This window comes from Bos indicus, chromosome 3, assembly GCF_029378745.1.
Source record: "Bos indicus isolate NIAB-ARS_2022 breed Sahiwal x Tharparkar chromosome 3, NIAB-ARS_B.indTharparkar_mat_pri_1.0, whole genome shotgun sequence".
Taxonomy (NCBI): domain Eukaryota; kingdom Metazoa; phylum Chordata; class Mammalia; order Artiodactyla; family Bovidae; genus Bos; species Bos indicus.
Window position 1 is genome coordinate 104,754,187 of NC_091762.1, and position 24,164 is coordinate 104,778,350.

The following is a 24,164-nucleotide window of genomic DNA, read 5'->3' on the forward strand; positions in this document are numbered from 1 at the left end:
TCTCTTTCTGACTGACTTCACTCTGTATGACAGGCTCTGAGCCCATCCACGTCTTGGCAAATGGCATAATGCTATTCCTTTATATGGCTGAGTAGTATTCCATTGTATATATGGACCACATCTTCCTCTAATGATGGATGTAAAGCTTGTTTCCATGTCCTTACCGGTCAGAATGGCCATCAACAACAAATCTCCAAACCATAAATGCTGGATAGTGTATGGAGAAAAGGGAACCCTCTTACACTGTTGGTGAGAATGTAGATTGGTTCAGTCACTATGGAGAACAGTGTGGAGATTCTTTTAAAAACTAAAAATATGGAGAAACAGGCATAGAGAATAGACTTATGGACATGGGGAGACTGGAGGAGAGGGAAGAGAGAGGTATGGAAAGAGGAACATGGAAACTTACATTACCATATGTAAAAGAGATAGCCAACAGGAATTTGCTGTATGGCTCAGGAAACTCAAACAGGGGCTCTGTATTAATCTAGAAGGGTGGGATGGGGTGGGAGATGGGAAGGAGGTTCAAAAGGGAGGGGATATATATGTATACCTATATTGCTGATTCATGTCGAGGTTTGACAGAAAACAAAAAAATTCTGTAAAACAATTATCCTTCAATAAAAAAAAATTTTTTAAGAAAAACTAAAAATAGAGCTACCATATGACCCAGCAATCCTAATCCTGGGAGGAAATCGTAATTCCAAAAGACACATGCACCCCAGCGTTCATTGCAGCTCTACTTACAATAGGGAGCCAGTGTTTTCCACAGGTCCTTCCCTCCAGCTCCCTGGGCTCTGGATAGGAAAGCAGGGCTGGGACTTTGCTCTGTGACTTCCTAGCTGGGTGCTGTGGGGTGATCAATTCTGTGCCTCAGTTTCTATCTCCATAAAGTGGGAGTAAAAACAACAACAGAATTAAAGTGGGCAAGATTTGGGGAAACTCCTATCAGAATGAAGATCAGTGAAAAGTAGTTTCTCAGCATCCTGCTTTGCTTCTGGGACCTCAGTTTCTTCCATAAAAGGAAGACTTGGACAATGTTTCTCTTTAATGCCAGTCAGGCTTGATATTCTGGAATTCAAAGCGATGAACATCAGTGGACTAGATATCTAAACACATTTACATACACGTATGTGCCATACGACTGTGTGTGTGTGTGTGTGTGTGTTAGTCACTCAATCGTGTCTGACTCTTTGCGACCCATAGACTGTAGCCCACCAGGTTCCTCTGTCCATGGGATTCTCCAGGCAAGAATACTAGAGTGGGTTTCCATGCCCTTCTCCAGGGTACCTTCCTGACCCAGGGATTGAACCCGGGTCTCCTTCATTACAGGCAGATTCTTTATAGTCTGAGCCACCAGGGAGTTTATATGACTATAAGTGTATACAATTTAATCACTTTTATAAGTTTAAGATATATGCAAAATAATATTTAATATAAACATATAATGGATGGCGTCTTTGGTTGTGTTTTCCTCTTTTAAAAAAAATTACGTATGTATGTATTTATTTATTTTGGCTGCACTGATTCTTCGCTGCTGTGCGTGGGCTCTCTAGTTGTGACAAGTGGGGGCTACTCTAGTTGTGAAGCACGGGCTTCTCATTGCAGAGGCTCCTCTTGCTGCAGAGCATGAGCTCCAGGGTGCACAGGCTTCAGTGGTTGCCCTGCATGTGGAATCTTCCTGGATCGGGGATCAAACCTGTGTCCCCTGCATTGGCAGGTGGGTTCCTAACCACTGGACCACCAGGGTAGTCCAGTTGTGTTTTCTTCTGATTGAAAAATTAGTATGTATTTGTTGAAAATGTTTTGAAAAGTACAGGAAAAGAAAAAAATTTAGTCACTATTCCATATTTGATACTGCCTCTTGTATATTTAGTAATTCCTCTCCCACCTTTTTTTTCCTATGAATGTACACAGATTTAAAAAAAAAAAAAAACATGTTTGGGGTTGTACTCTGCATCCTATTTTTCAATTCAAGCCGAGCTGTGGAACCAGGACTCTGGGCAGGACTTCATCCCCATGCCCGAGAGGAAGCGGAGGCCGATGCTGCCACAGCTGTTCTGTGCCCGCTCCCCGGCTCCTGCCCGGGTGGCTGGCTGCAGGCATCTGACCTTCGGATGTTCTGTGTCTCTGGCGGGTGCGCATTTTTACACTAATTTTAGCCTAGCCTCTCAGGCCCACTGGCCTTAGGGGCAGCACATAATGGATGCCTTATGTAGACAGCTGCCAACGGTGCAGGAGGAAGCGTCCCACCTTAAATGTTCCTCCTCGCCGGCCAGTCTTCTGCTGTCGGAGAACAAGCCGGCTCCCTGTTCCTTCTCTCACCAGGAAGGGGCTGATGTTGACGTTCCCAGCCCAGCAGGCCGGACCTGGCGGGCAGGTGGCCCACCGAACACATGAACGATTGCTTCTCTGGACAGGGCCACGTTTTCACAGGACAGGCTTGAGTTTGAGCTGAAACAGCTGAGAGAGAGACTTCTCAAGAAATGGATGGGTGGTGAGTTTGCAGCAGGGTATCTTAAACATCTGTGGGCATATAGAGAGAGCCTTCCAGACCCTCGCGTTACTGTTTGACCTTTGTCAAATGTGTGCAAACATACAGTGTCCTCTGACATCCCATTTTGTCCTGATGGCAGCCCTGTGTATGAGGTAAGAGAATTCCCATTTTACAGGCAAAGGAACTGAGGTTGAGATGGGGAAGTAATTTTGCTCAAAGTAATCCAGCATGTCAGCGGCAGGAACTTGACTGTGAACCGTAAGCCCAGGGTTCTTTCCATTCCCAGGCACCATATGGGTCACCGGTTCATCTGGGTTCATATCCATCTGCTCTGTGTTCTCTTAGGTTTGGTATTATTTTTACAAAATGGAGATGCTTTAATTTTCACCTTAAAAACTATACATGTTTATTGAAAATAAAGATCAAGTATAGAGACATATACAAAAATCCGACTTTATTTAAGACATTACCAAAATATAAAATAATATGTAAATATAAAATAATACCACTCTCTAAAGTTTTGTTGGAAAATATAATTGTTTTAATTTAAAATAGGTAATTTATGTTAAGAAATACACACACACACACATATATATACATATATATACACACACACACATATATACATACATATACACACACACACACACCTGGGTGGTGTGTTTCTGAAGCACAAACCTGTTTGTGTGAGGCTTTTGCTTCAAAACATGGGACAGCTCCCTTTGTCCACCAGGTGAAGTCCACATGCCATAGCCTGACATCTGACCTTCACATCTTGGTACCTGCTGAATCGTCTCCCCACTTTCTCACCATCTAGGCTCCCCCAGCACTTGGATATCTCTACCGCAGCACCAAGGTGGGGCTAGAAACTTTCCGCACACTCTGCTTCCTGAGCAGAATGGAGCCACAAAGGAGGAAGCCAGTGGCTTACTCATCTCCACGTCCCTGGGGCCCACATGGGGTCAGACACAGTGCCAAGACAGTTGAATGTATCGATCCCCAGCTCACAGTCCTTCATAAGAAACTGGAGCTTTGATCCAGGCTTAGAAGTAAGCTGAGACTGGCCCAGCAGCTGCCAGCCCCATAAGGAAGTGGCTGCTTGGCCAGACTCCCAGGAGGGGCCTGCAGGGCCAAGTCGAGAAACGCCAACCCTGGGCAGACTGGGAGGAGGAAAACGGAAGGGCGTCCCCAGATGTGTGCTGGAGACCAGTCCCTTCCCCCATGGCGAACCTTCCACCTCCACCCCAGATCCCCTCCCCAGTCTCAGGGTGACAGCATGGCCAGTGTAACACATCCCCAGCCTGGACACTGGCTCTTAGACTGGAGTTCAGTGCTCTTCAGGCACAGCCCATAGGCATCACTGCTGCTCTGGAGGAACAAAGTTCTTGAGGGACTATCTTGGCCAGTGAAGGCAGGACCCTCTCTCTCCAACGCCATGTGGGACTCTTCTCTGGGCCCCTTAGCCTCCCAGACTCTGGGCTCTGGACATTGTTGTGGGAGAGGCCAGGCCCTTAGAGTTCCACAGCTTCAGCTCCTGCCAGTCTTGTCAAGTTATTAGATCAGGGCTCCATCTCTCCGAGCCTCAGTTTCTCCATCCACAAAATGGGACTAGTGATACCAACCTTTCAGAAGTTTTGTATCTTCCAGGAAAGTGCAAGCAGGCACTTCATGAATGCCTGTGCTCCTCCTTCTGGAAAGTCCGCAAGGCCTTGAGAGTCTCCCTGAGAAATGCCTAGGCTTCTCGGCAAGGGTGGTAGTCTCTGGGGAGAGGTGCTGGGGCAGGCTGCACTTGGCACGTCACCCTAGGAGCCACCACTTCTCTGATTCTGGCGTGGTCTCAGGAATTTAGCCGAAGACAAAGCTTTTGTTTTCTAATGAAAGTCTATGGAAAAGTAGAGTTGTTGTTTTTTTTTTATAGAAAATCTACTTCACTTTCAGTTTTCTAGGAATATGTCTTTCCTTCATTTGTTTTTTTTTTTTTAATAATTTTGTTTATTTATATTTGGCTGCATGGGATCTTCATTGTTTTGTGTGGGCTTTTCTCTAGTTGGGGTGAGTGGGGGCTACTCTCTAGTTGCCATGAGCAGGCTTCTCATTATGGGGGCTTCTCTTTGCGGGGGCCTCTCTTTCCGGGGCCCTCTCTTTCCAGGGCCCTCTCTTTCCGGGGGCCTCTCTTTCCGGGGGCCTCTCTTTCCGGGGGCTTCTCTCGTTGCAGAGCAAACGCTCTAGATGCACGATAGTTGCAGTGCACAGGCTCAGTAGTTGCGACGTGTGGGCTTAGTTGCTCTCCAGCATATAGAATCTTCCTGGCCCAGGGATCAAACTGGTGTTCCCTCCCTGCACTGGCAGGTAGACTCGTATCCACTGCAGCACCAGGGGAGTCCTCATTCACTTACTGATTCATCCAGTTATTCGTCCTGAAAATATCTCCATGGCCTTGGCCGTCTACCAACATATGGCGAGAGGTGCACAAACAGACCACGCAGGGACCCTGCCTTCCAAGAGCCCGCTGTCTCACTAGTAATTGTCATTCAGGGTGAAAATGTAAGAGTGACATGGGAAGTGTTGGGGGTGAGAGTGACTGCCTCCTGCAGGGTTGGCTGGAACAGAAGGTGGCATCAGAATGAGCCAGCTGGGAAAAGCATAGGGAAAAGACTCCAGTCTCCAAAGATACCAAATTCCAAGAATAAACTTGGGGAGGCATTGTGAATTAGTCTATAAGTTAAATGAAATTCCAATTCCAATTAAGTGTTTCCATTAAATGATTATAAAGTATATCTGGAAAGATAAACTTGGAATAATAGCCTAGAAAAAAATCAGTGTTGGTAAAGGAATAGGCTTGTGGATCGGTGGACAAGAACAGAGCACCCAAAAGTAGATGTAAGTGAGCATGGTGTTTAAAATTAGAGACAAAAAGGCAAATGATTCCTAACATACTATAAGACAACAAGTTAGCTATTTTAGGACAAAAATAAAAGAATAAAACTAGATCCAAATCTCAGTCCTTGCATCAAAGTACTTCCAAGCTAAAGAAAAAGCATGAAACCAAAAAGGTATTAGAAGAAAAACAGTGAGGGAATATTTATACCCTGTTGGGATGGAGAATGCCTCCTTAAGTAGAAAACTAAATCCAGAAATCATGAAATAAAATATCAATAATTAAAGACCCATGGGCAAAAAAAAATCCCACAGTAATCGGGGTTAAGCAATAATAATGAACTAAGAAAAGTATGTATGATGGGTGAACACGTGTATGATGGGTAAAGGGTTAGTAGCACTAAGACAGAAGAGCTTATAAATCACGTAAAGACAGATCAGTAGAAAAATGGGCAGAGGATATGGATAAGCAGTTTGCAAAAGACAAAACACAGGGCGTGGCAAGCATATGAAGGGTAGCTACCTGTAGTCAAAGGATGTGCATTAAAGAATCAAGATGCACTTCTGGTTGCCTATTTCAAAGTGTGAGAATACCTAGGGAAGTGAGGAGTGGGACACAGGGGCACTGGATTGTGCCCCTGTTGGTGGATTGTGAATTGAATTTAACAATATGTATCAACATTTTCAAATGTGCACAGCCTTCAACTCATCAGCCCCCTTCTAAACAGCTATCCTAAGGAAACAGTCCAAAAGTGCCTGGAATCGTGCATATAAGAAGGAAGCAGAGCATACTGGTTAAGAAAGAGGCATCAGAGGTCGGAGAGACCTGGTTTTAAGCCCTGTGATCCTGTAAAGTTACTTAACTTCTCTAAGCATCAGATCCCTTATCTGTAAAGTGGTTATAATAATAATACCACCTTCATAGGCTTGTTGTGAGATAATATTCAATGAGATAACACTTATAAAAACCATAGATATAATTTATACATGTGTATGTAAATTTATATGTATACTTATTATAAATAAAATTCAATGACATAATACTTATAAAACTCATAGCAGAGTGCTGGGTAAGCACTGAATACCAGAGTGCATACCAGAGTAAGCACTGAATAAATGTTGACTATTTTATTATTACCAATCAGACTGTTTATCATAGTGTTGTTTATAATAGTGAATAATCAGAAGCAATCAGTTCGTCCATCAGTAGGTTAATAAGTAAAAGAATGGCCATGGAAATGCAGCCATCTAGAGACCTGTATGTATTTATGGGTCCAGAAAGCTGCTTTTCACGTAACAGGATATGGTTTTTAAATTTTATCTATTTATTTATTTTTGGCTATACTGGGTGTTCATTGCTGCATGCGGCCCTTCGCTAGTTGCTTCGGGTGGGGGCTACTCTCTGTTGCAGTGCGTGGGCTCCTCACTGGGGTGGCTTCTCTTGTTACGGAGCACAGGCTCTAGAGCACACAGGCTTCAACTGTTGCGGTTTGTGGGCTCACTAGTTGCGTCTCGAGGGCTTAGTTGCCCTGCAGCATGTGGAATCTTCCCAGACCAGGAATCGAACCTGTGTCCCCTGCACTGGCAGGCTGATTCTTAACCACTGGATCACCAGGAATGTCCTGATTACTGTTTTTTTTTTTTTTAGATTGTCAAAATTATGTGTAAAGTATGGTCCAAATGGTATACATCTGTGTATCTAGAAAAGTTCTGTTGATTCTTGTTATTCACAGTTAAGTTCTATAAAGGTCCACAGACACTGACCCAGTGAGCACTGAACCATCGCTCCTAGGGGAAATATAACATTAGGTGCCTGGGAGCCTCTGGACATTTTTGTCAACCTGTCAATACGTAACCTTGTTTTATGTGTGTTTCTATCAAATACACTTTATTTAATATATATTTTTGAACTCTCTCTCTATATATATAAATATTAAGACATTGAACTCATGGCGAATAGCCCTTGCCTGGAGGAAGCTTATCTAACACACGTGTTGTCTCTGTAAGGCACATCACAGTGAGATCACTGACAAAAAGCACAAAAATGGCACTAAATAGACTGTGAAAGGGACACTTGTTGACATAGGGGAGCAGAAAGAGGCAGTGGCACCTTTTCGACCTCAGCCGGGAACATGCACATGGAGAGGCTCAAATCGTTTGCTCCGTGTGCGTCTGCAAACACACAAAGGCACTCTGAGTGTCGATTTCGAGATTAAACCACCTTTAGAGAGTCAGTGAATTTGCAAATGCAGAGTCCTTGAATAATGCCAGTCAATTGTATCTAAAAAAGGTAGTCATGTTTTAAGAAAATATTGATTTATTTATTAGGCTGTGTCAGGTCTTAGGTGCGGCATGTGTGATCTTTTGTTTTGGCACGTGGGAATCTTTTGTTGTGGTGCTCAGGCTTTATCTGGTTGTGGCAAGTGGTTTAGTTCCCCTGAGGAATGTAGATCTTAGTTCCCCTATCAGGGATCAAACCGGAGTCCCCTACATTGGAAGGTGGATCCTCAATTGCCGGACCACCAGTCATGTTAATGATAGTTATCTGCGGGTCAGCGTGAAGGATAGTTTCCCTCTTTCTTCCTTGTGCTTATAACGCTTCAACTTTCATGGTAGACGTGTGTAAGTAAAATCGGGCAAAGCAGTAAACTTATTTTTATTTTGGAAAGAAAACCTCTTCCCTGATGGCTTTCCATTGTCAAGATAAAAGCCAGATTCGGTAGAATGATAAAAACAGCTAATAGTTTTAGATGTTTCTTACCAGGCACCCCGCAGACTTCTAAGCCCTTTACATATATTAATTCATGTACTTCTCACCAAAAGAGATAGGTACTATTATTATCCTCATTTTAAGGTGAGAAAACTGAGGCAAAGAGAGGCGGGTAACATGCCCAAGGTCAGAGCTAGTGAGAAGCAGAGTTCAGATCAGAACCCAGGCAGTCTGGTTCCAGAATCCACGCTTTCAACCAAAATTCTGAGCATCTGCTCAGTGCCTAGCCTGGCTCTGGGTTGCATAGATGCCCAGGAGAATCTGACTAAGGGACTTCCAGTCTGGATTGATGGCAGCAACAGGGGTGTAACAGTGCCGTAGGCTCAGAAGGGCGCCTTCCTGGCCCAGCCTGGGGCTCAGAGAAAGTGGCATGCTTTAGCTTAGCACTCCATGCCCCCACAGTCTGGCTCCCCTTTCTTTCTCATCTTCTTACAGGCACACTCTCCCTCCCAACAGGGCATCCCACCCCGAGCCATATCCATCCATCCCCCTCTCTCTCAAGCCATCAGGAAGAACCAAGGGCTCCTTCTTCAGGTCACCCCTCTATTTAGGAACCACAAGGCCATCGTCCCCACTCACCTGTCGATCTACCCCCTCAAATGAACTTGTCTCATTTCATCTATCCATAAAAGTGTGTTAAAGGAATAAATGAACAAATATAGGCCAACTGGATTGGAGCACAGTTGTGGTTGAAGGCTGCCAAGGCTCTGGAGGACTCTGGAGGGCTGAGCTGTCTGGCCTGGAGCCTCTGTGACCGCAGGATCGGGAGGCAGAGCTGACAGGGCTGCTAGACCAACATTAGCCCAGGTGTTGTTTCTGTGGCTTCTGAAAAACCCCCACCCCAGTGGGGAAGACTAAGAAAGGTCCCATTCAGCTCCTCTTGGCATTTCCAAGGGAAAGGATGGGGTTTGGATTGGCTGGGCTGGGCACATCTTTTCTAAAATAGCTTCATGCATATTCAACTGCTCCCTGAAATAGTCGGGTGGCTATTTTAAGCGGCTTCTACTCAGATGCCCACACATAATGGCATCTACCTTGAGCGTGTAAACCAGCAAGAAGCAAAGAAAAGGATATGAGAGGACAATGCTGGGATGCCTTTGATGGATTCCTACCACTCCTCCCCCACCCCTTGGTGTGTTTTCCTCTCAGGGACTCGCTTGCATGAAATTGAAAGTCATGGTTACTATGACAACTGACTGGAGGAGTTTTCCCATCCAGTGACCTCACCCACTGGATCTCAGAAGGCACAACTACACCAGAACGGCCATCACTTAAGGCACAATAACCTAAGTCCATAACAGAAGTCCATCAGTTTCCTCCTAAGAGAATCCCTTAGTGCCTATTTCCTCATGGTTTACACACAGCTCTAACAAGTTCCCAGCAGAATGGAAGTGGAGGCAGTGGGAGGGCAGGGGGTTGAGATTACAACCGACAACCCAGCTCTTAGGGTAAAGAGAGAACAACTCTACAAAGGACACATTTATTAACAAATATGTACTGAAGCATCAGTGTGTACCCTGTGCTGTTTGCTGGGGAAATAAAGATAAATAAGACACAGGTCACGGGATGAACAGGTAAACAGTTGTGTTTATCTAAGCTCTACCTTTGTTTCCCCTGAAAAAGTTTCAAAAAAGAGGTTGGAAATGCATTGTTAGAAGCGCTGAGTTCAGAAATACAATGTCCCAGGCGCCACGGTTGAGGTAAGGACCCTGGATTTGCAAAGGAAGGAAAGAGATCTTCTGAGGAGGTTGGGAAGGTGAGGCTTGTGCAGAGGGATGGGAGCTCTTGGAAGGCAAGCAGGTGGTGGCCTTTGTGTGAGGTGGCAGCCACAGCACATGCAAAGGAAGAGAGGTGGGAAACAGCGGGTTTGTTTGGGGACTTCCCAGCTTCAGGTGGCCAGAGCCTGGTGTTGAGCGGTGGGGTGGGGTGGGGGGAAGAGAAGGGCAGAGAGGGAGACCTATGAGAGAAGAAGTGGGGGGCCCCTCAAAGCCTTGTCTCTGGAGCCTTGGAGACTCTGCTCTAGCAGAAGAACTCTCTGGGGCTATTGCATGTTTGGGCAGAGATCCCTACTCACTCCAGTCACATCTGAAGGTCTCCCTCCGTCATAACATAGTACAGTGATTGGAAGAAAATGAGATTATGTTAAAAGCCTCACAGGGAGAGATGCAGCTATTAAGAATGAGTTGAAAGTTCATTCCAGCATTTTAGGACATATATCAGAAAAGTAAAATGAAGAGGGAGGCTGGAAGCCTGGGTCCCAGCAGGCGGGTAATGATGGGGAAGGACTGACTTGGGGCTCCAGGTCTCAGCTGGCTCAGCTGTGTGTCAGGAAGAAGAAATGGCTTACCTATACGTGTCTGAATTTATGCTTGCCCTGTTGCCCCGTAGTTACCCAGAAAAGATTCTTCTTTGTGTAGGGCACCCTGGGAATGGCAGGAAAGTGTGTGATACCTTTGAGAAAGATGGTCACTCAGAAGGGCTGGACGAGAGTGATAGATAAAATTTAAGGAAAAGAGTCCATGCTGCAGTCCATGGTGTTGCAAAGAGTCAGACGACACGACTTAGCCACTGAACAACAAGGAAATGAGGTGCTCTCTCTGGAGGACACCTATCCAGTAAAAATTCACCACATGCTATTGATACATCTCAGTTGGCCTCTTTGAAGCCTACGGGAGCCATCAGCAAGAATCCAGGTGTTCAGAGGTGCTGCGTGTCTGTCCTTGTGCTGCCTCGCATCCCCCCAAGCGCATGCCACTTCTTTATTCTTCACTTGTTCTTCCATTGCATCATTCGTTCATTCCCTTGGCACTACAGACAGAAATTGTCAGCATAGACATTAGTTTCATTGCTGAATTTTCAGGGATCTGTGAAAGCCCTGAAGTTAAAAGAGAATGAATGTATATTCTGTGTTCATTTTCTGAAGAGACAGCGCATAGCTTTCAGCAGATTCTCAAAGGGGCAGGTGACCCACAAAAGGTTAAGGAACCACTGATAGAGATGGGAATTGTTTCCTTTTAGAACAATTGATTTCACCTTTTGGTAAACAAACAGGGCAAGGAAGTACTAAATGAAATTCCTAGTTCTGTGCTGAGCTGTCTCAGATGATTCAGTGACCATGGGGACTCAGCCAGTGTCCCCGGCATCACTGGGCACCCAGCGTGTGTGCCCACTGGAGCGGAACCAGGCCCAGAGGCCTTCCAAGCACTGAAGGAGAGCAGAATCCCCTGTTAAGGCTTCTCTCTGTTTCTCTCTCTTTCCAACCACAGTGTCTCTGCAAGGCCCCTTTCCAGCCCACATTTGGCAGGACAAGCAGAGGTCCTCCTGGTTTGGGTCGATTTAGAAAGCTGGAAGAATGTGAGAAAGGAGAAAGCCTATGAGCTGGAGTGGTAGAGGTCTGAGTATTGAATAAGGCTTTGAAGGGAAGGTGTGGCAGAAAGGTATTGATCAGTTCTAAGAGTCAGGTTGTGTCAACCTGGAAAGCCTCCAGGGCTTCCTGTCTATGAGTAAAAGCCAGAGGTCTTATAAATGCCTCCACAGCCCCAGTGAACAGCCCTCAATAACTTCTAATACCCCATATCCTCTGGCCCCTATACTGTCCTTTAAACTGGCCTCAGGGCCTTTGTACTTGCTGTTTCCTCGGCTGGGAAAAATGTACCCAGGGTTCACTCCCTCATTTCCTTCAGGGCTTTACTGAAATGTAAAGAAGTCTTGGTAAAGACGTCTCTGGCCCCTATTTAAAGTGGCCATGCCTCCTGCCGCCCCCATCCTATTCCCTGCTTTCTTTGTCTTAATGCACTCACATGTCATTGTCTGTATACTACTTCTGGTGCCAGGAACAGCACTCGGCCCATGCGTGCATGCTAAGTCGCTTCAGCCCTGTCTGACTCTTTGCTACCCCATGAACTGTAGCCCGCTAGGCTCCTCTGTCCATGGGCTTCTCCAGGCAAGAATACTGGAGTGGATTGCCATGCCCTCCTCCAGGGGATCTTCCCGACCCAGGGATCAAACCTGCATCTCCTCCTCCTGCATTGGCAAGCGGGTTCTTTACCACTAGCGCCACCTGGAAAGCCCACCTGGCCCATAGTAGATGCTAAATTAATGTTTGTGGAATGACTAAATTTGATGCTTACTGTGCTCTGAGCTAGTTTGAACATCCTATCATCTCATACTGGTCCTGTAGGAACTCTGCAGGGAGGGTTTGAGTTTCCCTCTTCCCAGGTGAAAACCAGAGACTCATAGAAGCTTGGAACCACTTCCTGGCTCTGGGGTCTAAGAAACTCCTGCTGTCTGCTTGCTGTCCCCATCCCGCCCCTGGAAGCCTTTGATACCGCTTTTCCCAGGGTTCCTGAGTCAGACAAGAGGCGGGGTCTGTGCATGGTACAGTCAGTAGTTAAAAGGCCACAGCAAACTCTCACAATCCAGCTGTCTGCAGGTCAGACAGTGTTTGATATGCCCTAGAAGTGGCCAGTCATTCTTTTCAGGAGCAAAGTAAAAGAGAAAAGAAAACTTTATAGGGCTTTTGATGAATCCCTACTCCTTGTTTAATTGCTAACTTGTGACTGACTCTTTTGTGATCCCATGGGCTGTAGCCCACCAGGCTCCTCTGTCCATGGGATTCTCCAGGCAAGAATACTGGAATGGGTTGCCATTTCTTTCTCTGGGTATCTTCCTGACCCAGGGACTGAACTGCGTCTCCTGCATTGGCAAGCAGATCCTTTACCACTAAGCCATCAGGGAAGCCCCTGCTCCTTATTGCCACCCCACAATGGATCTTCAATATCAGCTCACTTTTCTGCAAAAGATTACTTAAACAAGGACTTTGCTCTTTGAAAATATAGCCCAGAACCCAAAAGTAAGCCCAGAATGTGTCAAGATAGATATATATAAACCAGCTCTTTTGATAGTAGTGGAAACTATCAGTGTCTGTTTTATTCATCATTCTGATACATGCCCAGCCTGTGGGAGTTGGGGGTATGGGAAGATGGTGAAACAGGACACAGGCTGCGTGGATGAAGGGAGAGTGACACCACCAACCCCCAGGCACCCTGTGCTGGTCTTTGAGAATTATAAATATGACACAGAATGAACCTTCAAGGGACTTGCAATCCAGCAAGAGAAACAGATGGAAAACAATTAAGCTTAAGTCTATTTATTTATTCAAATCCTCCCCTTGCTCCAACAAGAATTCTAGGTTGAAATAGGACATATGGTATGATAATATGCTGCAGTTGAGGTGGGGATGGGGGCTCACAAAGGAGGGGATGCTATCTTCTCCCTGGGGAGTCAGGGGATCTTAGAGGTGGTGGTGATGGTCTGCTTGGTGACCCAGCAGGTGGCCCATGCAGCTGGAGCTTGGGGGCAGACTGTCCTCCATCCAACATCCAAGGCCTGTGCTGTGAGCTGGTCCTGCCCCTTGGGGAACTTCTAGTCCAGTGAAGCAGAGAGACTTGTGATGTATTTACAGTCTGTTCCTCCTTGTTCTCGGAGGCCTGTTCTCAGCATATGGAAAGCCCCCAGGCTAAAGAAGCTGTGGCATTTTCTGTTGGTGACCAAGAAAGACTTTCCTCGAGGCTTGGTCTTCCTGAACCCCCAGCTTCAGGCTGCACTGATCACAGTTCCAGTAGTTTTTCTGATTGCAGGAATAACACTGTGAGTTCAGACAGCATGGTTTGCAAGCTTGGGGCATCTCATTTCCTCCTGTGTGAAGAGGGCCAGGAGAGAGCCAATTTCCAGGCAGTGGATGGGACCATAGAGGCTCGGAGACTCCCTGTCTCACTCTTAGGAAGTGGCAGAGCCAAGACTCTAGTCCTGGGGGAGGGGACAGAGGCCCTGCCCATGCAAGCCTGTAGCCAGGAGTGCAAACACCAGCAAAGGACACCTAACACCAAGAGAAGGTGCTGTAACTCGTGGGGAAACACTTGGGTCCTGGAATCAGATTGTACCAGATTCAAATTCTATCTCCACCAGCCATGAGATAGGTGCCCACTCCTCCCTGAGCTTCGGGTGTCTCTCCAGTTAAGTGAGAATAATTTATCTACTTCTCAGGCTTGCCATGAGAATTAAATGAGATGATGTGTGGCAATCTACCTAGCAAAGGCAGCGATGACAGGGGCTACCGTGAATGGCTCAGTTTATGGTAGGCTTCATATGTAAGATCTCAGCTAATCCTCCAAGCAACTGACGAAGTAGGTGGGATCACTTTTTCTTAACAGATTTACAAAGAAACTGAGTTAACCAAAGCACCCAGAGACAGCAGCCGATAAGCCCAGGGTACTGGCTCCAGAGCTCCAGTTACAAAACACGAGGCTGTAATTCCTCCTGGTTTCATTTCATTCATGAGCCTTTGACCCACACAGGCTCGGCCACTCGCCAAGTCTGTGGAAGTGACCCCCTGACCTAGCAGAGGGAAGCACCACGGGAGTCCCTGGAGACCCCAGAGAGGTCAAGTGAGTCTCACCCTGGAGGAAATGGTCAGCAGCTGTGGCCTTGGGAAGGAAGGGCTGAAAGGCCACGGACACCAGGCAGAGCCGCATGGCCAAGGTGGTTGGTGGCTTTGGACGAACAGAGTGGTGACCTGGAATCCAGCGGCTGGGCTTCCCTTCCCCACTTCCTTCCTGTGCCGACTGTCTTGCTGAGTCACCTCCAGGAAGTTGGGGTGGTGAGGTGGAGAGTGAGGAGCCCTGGGTCCTCCTGCACCCCCACAGTCGCCTCACCACGTGACCCTTAGGCAACCACTTCCCCTTCCCCGGGCTCAGTTTCCACATCTGTCACACAGGAGGCCTGACTGGATCTCCCAAGTCAGGAAAAGGGCTTTTTCAGAGGGCATTGCCTCCTGGAAGACGTTTTAGGACAAAGGGTCACTCAGCTGGTGAGCAGTTAAGGATTGGGTAGGGATTGGATAATCACTGTGTGATTTAAAAATATATGTGTGTGTATAACTGAATCACTTCGCTGTATGCCTGAAACTAATGCAAGCTTGTAAATCAACTATACTTCAGTTTTTAAAAAAGAGGAACTTCCCTGGTGGTCCAGTGGTTAAGACTTCACCTTTCAAGCCAGGGGTGCAAGTTCGAGCCTTGGTCGAGGAGGTAAGATCCCACATGCCTCATGGCCAAAAAAAGCCAAAACATGAAACAGAAGTGATATTGTAACACATTCAGTAAAGACTTTTTAACAATAACCCACATTAAAGGTAAGTAAATAAAATAGAAAAAGAAAAAAGGAGCCATGGGGCCTCATGGAAACAGCCCTTTGTTCCCATACAATTTGCTGGGTTCTGCCATGGGTCCCAAGTGTCACCATCAGGAGCTGGGGCCAGGAGGGCAGTAGTGGGCAGACCCTCCAAATGCTGCGATGGTGATAGCCACATGGGATACCAGCCATAAAGCTACCAAAGCCTCTTCTTCCCTAGCTCCATCCCTTGCCAGTCTTCTGTGGTTCATGCTTCTGAGTTTTTACTGAGTCCTAGAGCCTGGTAAAGGTCCAAGTAGTTCCTCCAGGATTCTTGTGTAGGTACAATCTTGTAGGGAAATGCACAGCTGGAGTGGGCCTTCTCTCAGCTCCAAACAGAATCCCCTTGGAGCCCTGGGCCATGCAATAACCCTTTCATTCACTCAGACTCAAGAGAAGCTGCTTTGGCTAAAGTTCCAAACCTGTTGATGAGGCTTATCCCTAGCCTTCCCTGGTGGCTCAGACGGTAAAGAATCCACCTGCAATGCAGGAGACCTGGGTTCAATCCCTGGGTTGGGAAGATCCCCTGGAGAAGAGAATGGCTAACCACTCCAGTATTCTTGCCTGGAGAATCCCAGGGACAGGGGAGCCCGGCAGGCTTATCCCTAAGAACACCATATTCTAAAGTCAACTCATTTCTGCAAGTAGCAATTCTTAGCATAGTACAGCTCCTCCAGCATCTAAGATGCAAGGCTCTCTGTGGCCAAGAAGAGGACCTGTGAGTTGGCCCTGAGGGACTGCCTGGGTAAATGACCGAGTAAGGTTATAGCATCCTACCTCACTGGAGATGGTGGAAGGACAAAGGAAGGGGGATTGTGGGGCATATGAACTCCAGAGATAAGGTTTTTTACCTGCAAACTGGAGTCCAGTTGGATGAGCATGGCTTTCGAGCCCCTCTTGATGTGCCTTGACCCCTGTGCCAGCCTCCGAGGGCAGGTTCCCTCTGTACTGAGGGCTTCAGCCTCACCACTGGGCTTGCGCAGTTCCCCATCCTGCTGTATCATTTCATGTTTCTGTGTCTTTGCGCATTTCTCTTTCACTGGACCACCACTTCCTCTCCTCTCTCTCATCTCTGACTGAGTCCTCCTCGTAAATTCTCATTTAAAACTCAAATTGGATGTCACTTCTAAGATGTCTCTCCTGACCTCTCGCATCCCCCTGGGTGGTCCCTCTGTATGAATTTCTGCTGCTTCCTTTCACCCTCCTTTGTAGCTCTTTAGGTATATGTCTGCACAGCAACTTGAACACCAGACTGGGTCTTGGGGGCGTTTGTGTCCCAGGTTGAGCCCAGGATGGTGGATTCATTACTGAGGAAATGAATCCCCCAGAGCCTGTTATCAAGGTTCAGGGGAAGCATGGTAATACGGAGAGGCCTGGGGGGAGCTGGGTCAAGTCCCTGGCTCTGCCACGAACAGGTGGCACCCTTAGCCACCACCTGTCCCCAGCTGGGCTTCAGTTTCTGCCCTGAAAAGTGGATTGATTTCTCAATCTCTCTAGAGCTGATGTTATATGGTGCTTCTGGGAAGTCTATAAGGCTGCTTTTACAGTGCCCCCCAGGCCACCTATTACAGGGCATCCTTCTCTTCATTCACTGAGCCCTTCATCCACTTTCCCAGTGCCCACTCAGGACCAGACAGATTCAGCTGCTGGGGGCACAGGGAGGAATCTGACTTGGTCCCTTCCCTGGAGAGGTCATAGCCTCCTTAGGCAGACAGAAGCAGCCATGGGGAGTGCACAGTGCTGTGGGAGCCAGGAGGAGACCAGCCATGAGCCAGTGGTCAAAGAAGACTTCCTGGTGCGAGTGGGCCTGAATGACCCAGGGCGTCGTATTTCACCATCAGCACAAAGCATGTAAGCTACTGGGCATGGCTGATTGCGTGGACAGAAGATGTGGCCTCAGCTGCTCCAGGGTGCCTGGGTGTGTCTGTGTGTGAGAGAGAGAGAGACCACAGTGAGGGTTGAGATGTAGGAAGGCCTGGGCTGGCACAAGTTTCCCCAACGCCCTTGGGGAAGAGCTTTCCAATTAAAGATCTGGGTGGGGGCTGGGCTCCCCTGATTATGTAATAGCTTGGGAAATAGTGTCTGGGAGAGCCTGAGAGGGAAAACTGATGTGTCTGAGCAGGGCTCCACCGTTCCCAGAGGTGAGCTGGGAGCAGATTCATAAATGAACCAGATTTGCAGATAGTCAGAATATGCAAGCTGGGGCAGCTAGACCATGTCAAGAAGAGCATACACATCAGCCACCGGTTGTGACAATGGGATTCACATGGACTGAGACACAGGATCTCTCTCCTGGTTTGTCCTTTCTCGGGTGCCCCAGCCAGCTGGAGCCTCTGCCCATCCCATTAGGGTGGTCTCTGGGAACAGTGGGTGGGGAGAGGCCAACTCAGCACCAGGCTGGCCCAGAAGATGTGTGCTGAGTGAGCTGTGTCCGTGGCAGAAGGCAGTGCAAGGACTCCTGTCTCCTGCGGCTCCTAACCTGAGCCCAGGGTCAGGTGGGAAGGAGGCCTGAAGCAGGTGCGTGCCGGCTGAGCACTTCTGCTTTGCTTGCTGGGGGAGAGCACGTCACAATTTGGCATCATCACTTTGAATCACCACCCGGTTCCCAAGAAACAGCCCCCAAAGGCCATTGATAAAACACACAGGTCAGTGCTCAGCTCCTGGGGGATGGGCAGGACTTCAGAGTTTTAAATATGGACTCTGAGCTTTGTTTTCCTCACCTGTAAAGGGGGAATAATATTAGTACTGCTTCCTGGGATTATTATTGTGAGGGTTCAATACAGGTGAAATTTTGGCGTGGAGCTTGGCACATAGTAAGTGCTCCGTAATTGGTGCAGTGATTATTTCCATAAAAAGCAAGCTTCCGTGTCCTTTTTGACTTATACTCTGCATACTGACATACTGTTTTAAAAGATTGGGGTAGCGGGGTAAGTAACCAACATAAGAATGAGGTGGCACAAAGCCATTTCTGGGCAGAAGGGCAAATTGTACTTCCTGGACTAGCAGAAAAGATATCCCTTCTCTCCAGGCTGGGACTCAGACAGCCCAGCAGTCAGTTCAAAGAAAAATAATATGGAACATGGCCTGGATCTATAGGCTGAGCCAGACCAGGTGACTAGGCTGAGACCCTGTATATTTCATGCCTGGGTGTAGCTCAGTGCCCCACTGTTCCCGCCGTGTTGGCACTCTGAGCGACACCCTGCTGCAGTTAGAGTTTGGACGATGGGTATTAGAGCACAGGGCCAAGGTCAAGGCCAGAGTGACCCCTTTGTCACTGTGGACCTGTTCAACACTGAGGAGACCTGGTGGGTAGGGGGGTCTCCCCCTCCCCAGGCCAGAGAGGCATGGCCTGGTCTCTGGCCTGCTCCCCAGGATGGCCTGCAGAGAAATGCTGGTGTCACAGCCATGGCTGTCCAGGCCTGTGTGTGTGCTTCAAGTGTGACAATCAGTGCCTGTTAGAAGGGGACTCAGCAGTCCTGGCCCCTCTCCCTTCACGGCAGCGTCCAGACCTCATTACCATGAGTATGAGGCCCAGGTGCCAGCCTCTCCGTGAAGTGAGCTGGACTCAAGTTGTGATGAGGGCAGCAGGACCAGCCTCAGGTCAGACCCCCAGGGAGATGCTCTGCCCCTGCCCCCCAAGGCACTAAAATAAGACCGTGACAGGTGAGCCGAGGCAGGCCCAGGGCACCCACAGGGCATGTGGCTTATGGTGAGAAAATTAATTCTAGCCCTCGGTGGAACTGGGTTTCCCCACATCCTCCCAGTCTGGGGCAGGAGGAGCTCGGCGAGGGGCAGGGTTGGACCTTCAGGTGCTGAGCCCAGAGCCTGGTGCTGAGTGTTGCTAGGGGGGAAGGAGGGACACCCTGGTCTGCAGACTGCCAGCAGAGCATCAGTGCCATGTGGACTGGTCAGCTCCCTGCCGCTCCAGGGGTGCAGACTGTCCCCCGCCCCCACCAGCCCCCTTCCTAAATGCCTGCAACTGGTCTCTGGACCACTAGGAGAAGGTGGGGAGAGACCAGCAACTTTCACTGCAAGTACAGGCACAAAAGAGTCCCAAGGCACCCAGCGGGGGAGACAGACTCTGTCTTCTCTCTGTTTGACAGCAGCCATGGTCCCATGGCAGGACTCCTGGGTCTAGGAGTTCTGATAAATGAGTCCAAATCCAGGCTCTGCCTCATCCTACTCTGGGACCCTGGGTGTAAACTTTGGTTTCCGGAAGCTTCAGCTTCTCACCCACAAAGTGAGGTGGAGTTCTAAAAGGTCCATATAACGGTAAATCTTGGATCGTCCAGAAATGGATGCATGTCAAAGGAATTGGGGAGTGGCTTTGGAGAGGTGAAAAAATTAGTGGGAGAAAAAAACAATATCCACCCAGCCTCAAGGATGCCTCCTCTACAAGGGTCTTTAACGTTCCAAATGCCTAGTCATTTGAGGTTAGGTCCCCATGAGGTCCCCTAACCAGGATCCTCACGGTCCATCCCTGGTGAAGCATCTTCTCCCTGGGTCCTGTACTACAAACACCTTACTTCATACCTGGAAATGTCCTTCCCCCCATTTTTGTTGTTTCTCTCTTTTGATTGCCAGACCCTGATGCCACGAATTCCTCTCTGCCCAGAAATCCAGCCCCAGCAGGAGGCTGGGAGCAGGCTCTAGGGTGAGCTGGCACAGAAGCGGGCCTGATGCCTCCACTTTTACCTACCTCCTCTTTGCAATTAGAGATGACCTCTTGGGTAGAGGACTTTGTGATCTGAGCGGGCACAAACACCAGGCATGCAGGGTCTCGGCAGCCCTAGGAACCTGGCCTCGGAGGGGTAGGATAGTTGTCACAGTCACTGTAACCAAGAGACATGGTATGTTCTGGCCCCTTGGGGATGGGTTTTCTCTCAAGAGGGCTCGGACAAATGGGGGATGGGTGGGAGACAGTGGCCTTGCTCAGACTGCACGGTGCCTGCTCTGTGGTTGTGGCTCCAGGGAAGAGGTGAGTGGGTGGAGAAAAGCAGGAGCAGGAGGCCACCCTGGGAAGAGGAAACGGACAAGGCCACATCTCTAGGCCCGCAGGAATTCCAAGCCCCTGGCCCAGAGCAGCTCAGCTAATTACAGTTTCCCCCTAGTTGGTGGGAACGAGGCTCCTAGGAGAGCACCAGCCTTGGCCAGCACTGGCAAGGGAGGGCAAGGTGGAACCGGAAGGTGGGGAGGGTCTGGTGGCTGGTGCCTAGGGCATCTTTGTAATCCAACCCCCAGGAAGGACTGGCCGGTACAGCCTCTGTGAGGAGGAGTATCCAGGTCCCAGTGGCCCAGGAGTGCAGCAGACACAGCTGCTTGCCAGGAACCAGCCGTGGGGATCTCGGGGAGTAAACAACCAAAGAGCATTGCCTTGCAAACCACATTCAATGGAAATCTCCCCCACAGTCACATCGCAAAATGCAACCAAAATATTTATTTGGAGCAGCAGTTTTCAGAATTGTTCTTTGGAAGGAGACACAGATTGTCCAACTTCCCAGACAGCCCAGCCCAAACGGGCATACCCTACCCTCACTCCAATAAAGCTGACAACCCATTAGATGGGGAATCAGGGTCAATTCAGCCTTTGCAGAGCCCTGGACCATCCTTTCCCACCGTCCAGAGAAACTGGAAGCAGCTTAGACCCATGTGGAAGCCATAAACAGGCTCCTTGCCTTGGCGACCTGTCACCACTCAGCTGGAGCTGCCACCCCTATGGACACATCTTAGTACCCAGCATGTGAGGAAAGAGACCCATCAGCCAACCTTGTGCCCCCAACAGTTGGCAGCCAGTGGCCAATGTCAGACGTTCACCACATACTGAACTCCAGCTGGGAGGGTCTCACACACGCCTCTCCTCTTTTACCCATGACCAACACTACTTCTTATAAGTGAGACATATAGAACTATCCTTCTAGAAACGACTTCTGGATTTTCCAGGTTCAGCTAATGTGTATGAAGGCTCTCCTAGTCAGAAACGCTGTTTGTTTTGTCTCTCATCATTCCTCATGGCAGCTTTCCACACAGGCATCGCCACCCATAGGGGAGGAAAGATAAACTCCGAGAGCTTAAGAAACAAGCTCAGTATCACCCAGTTAGTGCATGCCAAAGCCAAGATTAGAGCTGAGGTCTTTAACACCCTGTTCTAGTGTTCCTAATGCCCATCGCACCATGGTGTTTCTCTGTTATTGTGTAGGCTTGTTGTGAAGATTAGACAGGATGGCACACATGAGGCATGTTAAAGTGGTACAAAGTTCTTAATGCATGCTCGTCTTCACTCAGTTCAGTTCAGTTCAGTTCAGTCGCTCAGTCGTGTCCGACTCTTTGCAACCCCATGAATCCTAGCACACCAGGCCTCCCTGTCCATCACCAACTCCCGGAGTTCACTCAGACTCACATCCATCAAGTTGGTGATGCCATCCAGCCATCTCATCCTCTGTCGTCCCCTTCTCCTCCTGCCCCCAATCCCTCCCAGCATCAGAGTCTTTTCCAATGAGTCAGCTCTTTGCATGAGGTGGCCAAAGCACTGGAGTTTCAGCTTTAGCATCATTCCTTCCAAAGAACACCCAGGGCTGATCTCCTTCAGAATGGACTGGTTGGCTCTCCTTGTAGTCCAAGGGACTCTCAAGAGTCTTCTCCAACACCACAGTTCAAAAGCATCAATTCTTCAGCGCTCAGCTCTCTTTACAGTCCAACTCTCACATCCATACATGACCACTGGGAAAACCATAGCCTTGACTAAACGGACCTTTGTTGGCAAAGTAATGTCTCTGCTTTTCAATATGCTATCTAGGTTGGTCATAACTTTCCTTCCAAGGAGTAAGCGTCTTTTAATTTCATGGCTGCAATCACCATCTGCAGTGATTTTGGAGCCCAGAAAGATAAAGTCTGACACTGTTTCCACTATTTCCCCATCTATTTCCCACGAAGTGATGGGACTGGATGCCATGATCTGCATTTTCTGAATGTTGAGTTTTAAGCCAACTTTTTTCACTCTCCACTTTCACTTTCATCAAGAGGCTTTTTAGTTCCTCTTCACTTTCTGCCATAAGGGTGGTGTCATCTGCATATCTGAGGTTATAGATATTTCTCTCGGCAATCTTGATTCCAGCTTGTGCTTCTTCCAGCCCAGCGTTTCTCATGGTGCACTCTGCATAAAAGTTAGATAAGCAGGGTGATAATATACAGCCTTGATGTACTCCTTTTCCTATTTGGAACCAGTCTGTTGTTCCATGTCCAGTTCTAACTGTTGCTTCCTGACCTGCATACAGGTTTCTCAAGAGGCAAGTCAGGTGGTCTGGTATTCCCATCTCTTTCAGAATTTTCCACAGTTTATTGTGATCCACACAGTCAAAGGCTTTGGCATAGTCAATAAAGCAGAAATAGATGTTTTTCTGGAACTCTCTTGCTTTTTCCATGATCCAGCGGATGTTGGCAATTTGATCTCTGGTTCCTCTGCCTTTTCTAAAGCCAGCTTGAACATCTGGAAGTTCACGGTTCACATATTGCTGAAGCCTGGCTTGGAGAATTTTGAGCATTACTTTACTAGTGTGTGAGATGAGTGCAATTGTGCGGTAGTTTGAGCATTCTTTGGCATTGCCTTTCTTTGGGATTGGAATGAAAACTGACCTTTTGCAGTCCTGTGGCCACTGCTGAGTTTTCCAAATTTGCTGGCATATAGAGTGCAGCACTTTCACAGCATCATCTTTCAGGATTTGAAATAGCTCCACTGGAATTCCATCACCTCCACTAGCTTTGTTCATAGTGATGCTTTCTAAGGCCCACTTGACTTCACATTCCAGGATGTCTGGCTCTAGGTGAGTGATCATACCATCATGATTATCTTGGTCATGAAGATCTTTTTTGTACAGTTCTGTGTATTCTTGCCACCTCTTCTTAATATCTTCTGCTTCTGTCAGGTCCATACCATTTCTGTCCTTTATCGAGCTCATCTTTGCATGAAATGTTCCCTTGGTATCTCTACTTTTCTTGAAGAGATCTCTAGTCTTTCTCATTCTGTTGTTTTCCTCTATTTCTTTGCATTGATTCCTGAGGAAGGCTTTCTTATCTCTTGCTCTTCTTTGGAACTCTGCATTCAGATGCTTATATCTTTCCTTTTCTCCTTTGCTTTTCACTTCTCTTCTTTTCACAGCTATTTGTAAGGCCTCCCCAGACAGCCATACGGCTGTCCTTATCAGAGATTTTTTGTTTAGTACTATGGGATGACTTTGGACCTGGGTGTATTAGGCAGCATTCTTTCAAAAGTAATACATACAGAATTCCATCTGCCTTAAAAGATAGAGAGTTGGAAAGAGATTGGGTATTGCCTGACCATCTCATTTTGCTGGATGGATGAGTGGGTGGACATCAGGCATGGCTAGATCCAGGAAGTGATACAATATCATCAGATCATCAGACTCCTATTTTCCCTACGTTTCTCATATTTACTCTTCCTCGTGCTGACGTGAGTTGTATCTGCTGTCTCTAGGCTTCTTGCTCCACATAGCATGACACAGTGGGAGGCAGTGAAGGGTGATAGGCTTCCGGCCTTCACTGTCCCAGCCGGTGACTCCAGATAGAAACATAACCTTTCCTCCAAGCGGTTACAGGGGGAGGAATCCCAGGGAGGTGCTCTGACTGGCCCTGCTTAGGTCACCTGACTACTCTTGGTCCAGCGGACAATAGTGTTTGGCCAAGTAGGTAGGCTGCTGCCTGCCATGGACAGGGTGGTGGGGTCCTGTGATGGGGACCCCTGCCAGAATCACGACTTAAGTTGAGGAAGACAGTTCC

General features: G+C 48.0%; 1 protein-coding gene across 4 annotated transcripts in view; it reads left to right on the forward strand.

The window, feature by feature from the left end:
• HIVEP3 (HIVEP zinc finger 3) overlaps positions 1 to 24,164 on the forward strand; it is a 565,279-nt gene that overhangs the window by 389,549 nt on the left and 151,566 nt on the right. Inside the window, exon 4 of one of the 4 annotated variants that reach the window (XM_070786744.1) lies at positions 2,329 to 2,497. The exons of the other annotated variants lie outside the window; for them this stretch is intronic. The gene's annotated coding sequence lies outside the window, so the exon portion shown is untranslated. The remainder of the gene's footprint in view (positions 1 to 2,328; positions 2,498 to 24,164) is intronic. 4 annotated transcript variants of the gene reach the window in all.